The sequence below is a fragment of the Theobroma cacao genome, chromosome 3 (genome assembly GCF_000208745.1).
Source record: "Theobroma cacao cultivar B97-61/B2 chromosome 3, Criollo_cocoa_genome_V2, whole genome shotgun sequence".
NCBI classification, from domain to species: domain Eukaryota; kingdom Viridiplantae; phylum Streptophyta; class Magnoliopsida; order Malvales; family Malvaceae; genus Theobroma; species Theobroma cacao.
The window spans coordinates 15,949,346-15,959,595 of NC_030852.1; positions in this window are offsets into that span (position 1 = coordinate 15,949,346).

Genomic DNA, 10,250 nt, shown 5'->3' on the forward strand with positions numbered 1-10,250 from the left:
ACGTCACTTGAGAGTGACAATGAAAAGGAGGATGATGAAGAGATAACATTGTTGACTAGAAGGTTCAATACATTTTTGAGAAACAAATAAGGAAGCAAAAGATTTTTCAAGAGAGGAACCAAGAAGAAATTTGAGAGGAAACATTTCAAAGGATGATCATGAAAATGATCATGTCATTTGCTATAAGTGCAAAAAATCTGGTCATATCAATTATGAGTGTCCAAATGTTGAGAAGAATCTTCCAAAGTACTCCAAAAGAAAAGCAATGGTTGCAACATGGAGTAATAGTGATGAGTCTCAAAATAAAAAGGGACAAGAGTCAGACAAACTTTGTTTTATGGTAGTTAATGATCACATGGATGAGGATCTTCTAGATTCGAATACGCAAATTGATAACTAATAATATCTTGATGTTGAATGTTTGAGTCATACAATAATCATCAAAGAAAAAACTATGAATAAGGAAGGAAAATGCAGCAATCTTGTTTTTGAAAATGACTACCATGGCAAAAGTGAAGAACTAGGAAAAGTCATCTCGATGGACATAGACTCTACTTCCAACAAAGAAAAATCAACAATAGAATGTTCAAAGTTCAATGGCAAAGATTATCATCATTGGAAAGACTAGATGAAACAGTTTATCTAAGTGACTGATTATGTAGTTTGGAGAATAATCAGAGATGGCTCATGCAAGTTCACTAGAGAATCAAATGAATGGGATGCAAGTCACTTAGACATGCTGAAACTTAATGCTAAAGCCATGCACTTCCTCTTTTTTTCACTTTGAAGCAAAAAATATAGCAAAGTCTCTTCATGCAATAGTGAAAAGGAAGTATGGGAAAGAAAAGAAGAAATATATGGAGAAGAAGAGTTGGAATAAAATAATAGACCAATTAGTGATGATGAGTCAACTAAGATTCAATTCTCACAACAAAGTAATTAGGCAAGCTCGTCGTTCTAGAATTTGGAAGGGAAGGTAGAATATCTACATGATGGTATGTTTAAATATACTTTTGAAGAATTTGATGAGGTCTTTGATGAATTAGTTCATATGTATGAGAGAATAAATTTAGAAAATAAAGAAAAAATTTCAAATCATAATGTTGAAAATGAATTTTTAAAAAATGCAAAACTTGAGTTGGAAATAGAATATAAAATGCAAAATGGATTTTAGAATATGTGAGATGAATCTCAACAATGCAGGAAATGAAAATGAAAAGCTAAAAAATGCTCTTCAAGGTTATAAAAAGAAAACTGATTGAATGCATTTCAAGAGTGAAGCTAATAAATTCTTATTCTAAGTTTTTAGAAAGTTTTATTTCTTGTTTACTAACAAAAGGATCCAGAGAAATTTTGGATACCAAAAACCAAGTAAGAATCTATGTGTTAGACGAATCAGTGTAATAAAAAGAAGAATCAGAATGTGTAGAATTGATATCTATATTTTGAAGAATTGATTTTTTTGGCACTGAGTGCTTTTGAAAGGACTTGAAACTCCTTATGTAGCTTGAAACAAGTATGAGAATCAAAATGAAAATAATGAAGAAATATTGATAATATGGTTCTGATTGTCTTGAATGTTTTGTCATGACATGAAATGCATGCATTCATCATAGGAAGTCATCCAACTTTCTCTAACCTCAGCACAAAGTAAAGAATCTAGGTTTGAACTTAGTATCTTAATGACTTTCACTAAAAAGGTAAGAAATTAAGATCATAGTAGTCAAATGAAAAATATGTACAAGTCAAAGTGACAGGATCCACTTAAAGAATGTTAAAACTTCGTAGAAGGAAGATAAAGGGACAAATAGCTTTTCTTATAAGATTAAAAGAAATGTTGTTGGCTTATTCATCTACCATAACTCTAGTGCAAGTTTTCTGTGAAACTCTCCCAATTCTCTTCACCCCAACTTGTTCATCAAAATAATCATTAGTCATGGCAACAAAGGATGGAAATTCTACTAGAGACCAAATAGGAGAATCATCATCAAGGTTCAATCACAGTTTTAGGAAGAATTTCAATGATCATGAACAGAGACAAAGGTATTTGTATCTATTTTCATACCTTCAAGTGATTCCTGGTCAAGCAATTGATTTGGATCACCTGAGCACACTAGAATTCCCATACTTAGAGAATCTCAAAGAACAAGGTTGGTTGATAATTTTAGAAATGAATAGACCCTATTATGAGAATTTAGTCAAGTTTTTCTATTCAAATGCTGACACTACATTCATTGACAATGAAGGAAAACAATATACTTCCAAGGTCACATTCACTACATCAATCATGGGAAGAGAAATAGGTTTTTCTCCACCAGTAATCAATCATGTCTTAAGAATTCCTAATTTTGGAATAGATGTAGAAAGTCTACATAGTGGACTTAATGAACATGACATAGAAAACGAGTTCTTCATCTTCCCTCCACCAACATCATTAGAACCTTTCAATGTAAATCGTTTAAGCTTTCATTATATAATTTTACACTTAATTTTGTGTTGGTTTTTAAAACCAAGTGGGAGAGAATATTCATTTGAAAAGAGTGAAGATTTGTTCTTCGTGCATCACATCAAACATAACATATAGATCAACTTAACATAACATATAGATCAACTTAGGTTATTTTATTCTTAGAGACATGATGGAAGTAATTGAAGGGAAGAATAAAAGGTTAGTTCATGGAATGATGATTAGCCAACTAATGGATGCACTTGAGGTGGACATTAGTGCAGACTTGATGATCAAATGTCGAAATCAAAAAACCATTAAAGAAGCAATAAAGGAGTTTGAATATCACTTGGCTGAAGGGAAATGGTATCCAAAGAATATGACACTTGCATAAGTTCCTGAACAAAAGAAACAGAAACAAATGATAGTAGGAATTTCATTGACACCGAAGATCCTCCATCCTAGAACACCATGAACAACTTGATTGTAGAATTGGACAACTACTTTGACAGTTTGATAAAAAATCTACTACATGAAAAAGAAGAACATAAAAAGAAAATGAGTTACGAAGAAGTTTGATTTAAATAGTTGATCCTCAAGTCAATCTATTAGAAGATAGATATTAATTTGTGATACAAATTTATTGTAACTCTTGAAACATCTAAATTCTTAACTTTATTGGATGACTTTCACATTTTCATTTGCATACACTCATCCACATATTTTCAGATATCTATTGATTGATATGTTTGACTAGTTTTTATGTTTTATCCTTAATGTTGATTGATAATGATATTTAACTTGTGCTACTAATGCTTTATTTTTCTATAAGTCTTTTTCCCATTGTTCCTATATTTTCTATTTATCATTGTTCCTATACTCTATTTTCTATTCATTTTTGATATAACAAAAATGGGGAGAAATATTATGGAGTAAATTTGTTCTTAACTTTTTATTCATGATGGCTAGATTTTTAAATTTGATTTCAAAAGTGCTTTCAAACTTAAATGCAAATCGTTTTGAAAAGCATAAATTCAAGGGGAGTTTTACTTGAGAAAAATATTTTGAAATCTTAAGCATATTTTCAAAGGGAGTTTTCTTTAATGAGCAAATTTATCTCTTAATTTTGTCATATAAAAAAGAGGGAGATTGTTAACTTTTTTCTTGTTTTGACATGACAAAATTGATTAAATGTAATGAGCTTTGAAAATGAATAAAAGATATTTTTGAATATGGAGAAAATCCTTAAAAGAATGTTAAAACTAAACTTAAAGGAAAGAAATATTGAAATGCTTTGATTATTTGAACATGTTTTCTATCATGACCCAAATCCATGGGGTCCGTGACCGGTGCAGGAGCCTAGTAGGCAAACCCACTAAACCCAAGCAAGCCTTAGAGCCTAAAATTATATAACATAAGCCAAGGGATTTAATAATAAAATATTCACAATAAATTCAAACATAAATACATTATCTTTGGCACATAGTTTATATAAATGGCCAAAAGGCCATACATTGGCCAAACAAGGTGGGTTCGTACATAACAACCCTTACAAACAATATAACATGGCACTCAGTGCCTATACACATTATCCATAGTGGAAGGCTTTGACTGACTTAGCGGAGTGACCAAAATGGAGAACCTACCAGATGCCAAAATTGGTCTATTGTTGGACGACCTTTACTACTCAGCTTTGTGGCCTATTTATCTGCACATGATATACAAATGAGTGAGTACCATAATACTCAGTGAATGGTGTAAATAAACATAATCATATATACATTAAACACATATACGAAATATATGCATTGTCTGTGCATCGAGGTGTTCTAGCAAACATCTCTGAATATAGGGCATATCATTATACCTAAAATCTCCAATGTGAGGTATGCCATCATCCTCAATGTGTCCACAAATCATCCCATATATCACTAGGCTTACACTTGAAGCTGATAAATGTTATTCAAATCATTCTCCATGGCACACTCTAGTTGTTAGAGTATCACATCAAGATCATGTCATGTTCATCTAAGCCTCTCAGAGCTATTTCCCATCATATACAAATCAACTCAACGAGTGGTCCTCCCCTGGACATAATCAAATCACGCTCGATGGCCAACTGGTGAAGAATCAAATCACGAGCAAGGCAAAGTGCTGGTGAAGAACAAATCATGCGAGTGTCGAAGCAACGGGAGAAAAACATATCACACTTAATGCTGAAGCGGCTAACAAAAAGTCAAAGTCATCGATTAGAGTAATCTCCCGATGGTCGACATCATACACTATAGGCGGTATATCAATCACTACCCCTGCTTACCACTGTCCTTGAGGCAAAGACATAGTCATAGGGTATCAGACTCCACTCATCCATAAATCAAATCAATGTGCAGAATTCATCCATCGAATGGAAACACAAGCCCACAAATAAGGCCATCATGCCTTTGTCATTCACAATTCCTTAATAAACCACAAATCACATTCATCGAGCTTCAGTAATCTCTAAGCTCGTTAAGGTTCTAGGTGCCTCTAAGTCTCCAAGGCATCATTTAATCAAATGGTTTCGACATACCAATAACCTAGGGTAATCCACTCCTAAGGGCTTAACATAGCATACAGACCTTTTAGTCTAAGCTTACACAACATAGGCCACCCCATGTGGCTCACGTCACAACACACAAAAACACAATCCACAGTTTAGTTCTGTAGCCTAGGCACTTACATATAGGCAATCATATATATATATATATTCATACGTACACATACACATAAATCAGGTGTTCTCTAGCCTAGGCATGTTCATCAAGGCTTACATACAAAATCTAGTACTAGTGCAACACATCTTCTATCAAGCCCAGCCCTATAATATACTTGCCATGTCATTCATGTATTTGACAACATGCTTGCATACTTGAATACCTCGAAAAAATCGTCAAAAGTCGGTAGTGTACCTAGTGGTACAACTAAGTTGATTTAAGCCTCGAACTAGTTCAAATAAAGATTTTAAGATGCAATTGAGAGTTATTGAATCTTAGAATGACTTAATATGGTGATTCGGAGTTCGAGGATTGATTTGGAGTTAAATTGAAATTTTCATAATGTAGGGGTAAAATGGTCATTTTTCCACTCGAGGGCAAATTTGGGATGGTGGATGAAATTTTGATCAAGTTTGACTATTTGGAACATAATTTGAGCTTGAGAAGTGAAAAATTTTAATTCCGATAATTTTTGGAACATAAGGGCAAAAAGGTCATTTCACGTGTCCACAAGGACGTAATTAGAATTTTTGGAATTTTACACCACCTTGACACTTGTCAAACCCATGAAATTCATTTTATACTTTGGATAATTGAGGGATTTTATGTGGTGGAGAAGAAATGCTTAATTATTAAGTTTTATGTATGGACCAATCACATGGTGACAAGTGTCAAGCTTTAATATTATTATATTTTCCTTTATAAACACAACTAAAACTCTCCCATCTCATTTCTCTTGGCCGGCCAAGGCAAGAACAAAAGGGAAAAAGCATAGAACAAACCCTAGAGAAGAAAATCAAGAGAAAATTCATTGGATTTCAAGGAATTAAGCAAGTAAAGGTAAAATTTCTTAATTCTAGCTTGTGATCTACCTTTCCTATGCATTCTTTTTCAATTACCATGGTTAAAATTCAAGATCTCATGAAGGATTCATGGCTGACCGAATTTAGGGAGAGAAGATTTGATGATTTATTTGGTTAGATTTCAAGGTATCTTAGTGTTTTTAGTTGTTTGGTGATGTTTAGCATGAAAAACAAGCAAGAAATTTCATGCCCTTCACCCACACTCCTTGGCTGAAATTTTCAAGAGAGAAATTGGATAATGGACTTTGATGAATTTCATGCTATTTAGGTGTTTTTAGTTGTTTTATGATGTAAGGTGTAAAAATCAAGCATGAAAATTACATGTTCTACACTAAACCTTCAATGGTTGAATTTTACAAGGAAGATATTGATGATGGATTTTTGTGATATTACATATTATTTAACTTGTAATTGATGACTTGGAGTGTTGGAAGTGGAATCAAGTTAATTGGAGTTGAATTGAGTGTATTGACAAATTAATCGGTGTATAGATCGAATTAGGCCAATACTATTTTATTTCGATACATAATTGAAGCTACGTAGAACACCATATTTAGATAATAATCCGAACATTTTGCATCCCATTTCATGCATTCATATAGAGCCTAAATTAGTTTTATAACGGTTTAGTACAAATATTAAATTACTTGTTGTGCATTATGTTTAAGTGGTGAAACTTTCGATAAGGGTTAGGAGATTGTACCCGAAGATCGGGACTAGGAGTACTTCGACTCTCGATATAGTGACTAACCTTATTATCGTCTTAATTATCTAAAGTAGTTTTTATTCATTTTTGTGATTTTATAGAAAAATGAGTTTAAATGGTAAATCCTTATGTTTTATAAGTAAAATGTGATTAAATGAAATGAGTTTTATAAATCATTTCGAAATTGAATGATGATTTTAAAAATTGAGTAATTGGAGACTGTTTGATTGTATTGTAAATTTATGGTTTGAATTGAATGGCTTATGGTGATATTGGCATGAATGGCTGAATTGGAAATTGTGTTGAAATTGTATGAACTGCTTGTTTTGCCTTAATAGGCTGGGTAGCAATATAATTGCCATGTCATACTGTCGAAACTTTTATTGATTTGGTGGGATATTGATTAGTCACTACAGTGGCTGGTTTTCGTGGACCAGCCTATTAAAGAGGGGCACGGTAAACCCGGTTATATTTTACCTTGGTACGAGAGGCGCAGAGGGTATCTCCTGAGGAAAAGCTTTAAAGTTCACTACACGCTAAACCACCACGTGAGGGTGAACTCAGCCAACGCTAAGGAACGACTATGCTTTTAAATGTAAAAATGTGTTTTATGCGTATATGAGCTTTTCTTTAACAGCCTTGGTGGACTCCGTTGGATGCCCTGGCCAAGATATCCCTGAGAATGAGTTTTGGCACGAGCCAAATTTTTAAGAAATTCATAAGCCATGTTGATTATTTGAGTGAAATGAAATTATTTTATTTAGTTGAAATGAGTTTGAAACGTTATGAATCATAGTACGATGAACTATTTTAAGTTGTCTACATTTGCTTGACTTTAGATATTTTAGATGATGTTTGTTTACTTACTGAGTTTATATAAACTCACCACCCTCATTTCCACTCATTCTAGGATCAGGACAGTCCGTAAATAGCTAATTACGTCGATGGTTATTATTAGACTCGCCTCCTCAAAAATTGTAGGTCCACAGCCTTTGTTACCTTTGGTCATTCGGGGGCCCACACGTCATTGTAAATTAAATTACATACTCTGATTATCTGTGTTACTGTATGTATGGATTTATTTTGGTTTTACACTACAAAAATTATTTACGCAGAGTTCTATAAATATTGTTTTATAAGAAAATGAAATATTTCATTTAACATTTTTATTTTATTCTATTAGCTACAATTTCACCCTAAATGAATTTTTAGACATAAAAACTTGTTTCTAGTTATGAAATGTGTATTTTCCCCTATATATTATATTTTCAGCAAGTTTCAAAATTTTTGGAAAAAATGACCAAAATGCCCTTGTGAGACAGAAAATATTTTTTTATTATTGTTTTGATTTGGAAATAGCTTATAATCTTTTAAAATATGATATTTAGTCATTATTGCTCACAAGGGAGGTGTGAAAACTGATATTAAGCCTTGTGAGGTTTCGGTTGGCATTTAGGGTAATGAATGTCTATCGGGACATCGCGGCCGTTGTCACGGGCTCGAGGAGAGTACCGGGTCGTGACATATTCCATGCGTCATGCATTACATGCATTTTATTTAACCCACTCACAATGACAATAGGAGGCACTCTCTGCCAAGCTTCGATCCTTAGCCTTCAATTGTCGTCTAGCTTGCTAATAAGTTGATTTAACTCAGTTTCCCCCTTTAAACACATCAAAACATCTAGACATTAATTATTTATGCCTTTCGAAAAATGCTAGGTTTTCACCCAATTAACTAAATGTTAACAATTCAACTATTTAAGCTCAAATCTTTCGTTAATGAGCTAAATGTTGGGATGAGCCCTGCAGCTAATTGGGATTGGTTAAGGCTTGATTCCAATCATGCAACAACATCATTCATGTTGAATGATTAAAGGTTTTCCTTCATCAATAAGACATCAATTATAACAAGTTATAAGTCTAATTGGATGAAGTCTATGAGATCAATATGCCTTGCAAGGGAACTGTACTGGGTTGCAGTTATGAGATCCTTATGCATCAAAGTGTAATCTCAAAATGTTCCTGGTCAATGTATCATTGAGACTGGACATCAATGATACTTAGAGACTGGTACATTCTATGTTCCTTACTTGAGGAGTATGCAACCGATCTCATAGGTTAAATTATAGAGATACTTGGAACTAAAATGTAGGTGCTTGCCTAGGAGAGCAAGTTCACTGAACATGACCCGCCATGAGAAGTGCATTTGGTATTTCACTCAAGTGTCTATGCAATACTTCTCATGTGTTAGTTGTGTAAATACTCCCTAGACTTGAGACACCTGGTTGTCTCATGTCAAGCCCGACCTTATAAAATATTAGCCATGTCATTCATGTGATTGACAGAATGCTTGCATACTTGGAAAGCCTCGAAAAAAAAATCGTCAAAAGTCGGTAGTGTACCTAATGGTGCAACTAAGTTGAATTAAGCCTCGAACTAGTCCAAATAGAGATTTTAAGATGAAATTGAGAATTTTAAAACCCTAGAATGACTTAAAATGGTGATTCGGAGTTCGAGTACAGATTTTGGAGTCAAATTGGAATTTGATTGACCTAGAGGCAAAATGGTCATTTTGCTACCTGAGGTTGAGATGTGAGTGTTGGATGAAATTTTTGACTAAGATTGATCATTGGGAGTATAATTTGAGTTTAAGAAGTGAAGAATTTTAATTTCGACGTTTTTTCGAGGATAAGGGCAAAATAGTCATTTTGCCACCCTAGGGGCAAAATTGTAATTTTACACCACCCAACACTTGTCCAGCACATGGATTTCACCCATTATTATTATGGATAATTGAAGGATTTTATGTGGTGGAGAAAGAAAGCTTAATAGTTAAGAATTTAAAAATGGACCAATGGTAAGGTGACAAGTGTCAAGCTATTATTTCTTTATTATTTTCCATATAAATTAGCACAAAATCAGCTCATTTCTCCTCATTATGGTCGGCCTCACCAAGAAGAAGCAAGAAAAAGGAATAACAAAACCCTAGGCGAAAAAATTCAAGGAAAAAGTGTGAAAATTCAAGGAAACAAGTGAAAAAAAGTAAGATTTTTCAATTTAAGCTTGAGATCTCTCTTTCTGAAGCATTTTTTCTTATTTTCCATGGTTGAATCACATGAAATCATGATGAATCCCTTGCTGGCTGAACACTTAGAGGGAGGTTTTGATGCTTGATTTGGTTAGATTTCAATGTATTTTAGTGTTTTTAGTTAGTTAGTGATGTGCATCATGAAAAGCCAACAAGAAAAATTCACTTCCTCCCATTACCCATCATTGGCCGAATTTTCCATGTAGAGTGTGTATGGTGGATTTGATTTTATTTCAAGTGAATTGGTTAGGAAATGATGAATTACGGTGAGAAAATCAAGTAGGAAAAATCATAGTGTTGATGCACCCACCATGGCCGAAATTCCCAAGAGAAAATGTGAAGATAATTTTGCTAAATTTTATGCTATTTGACTTGTGTTTGATGGTTTGGAG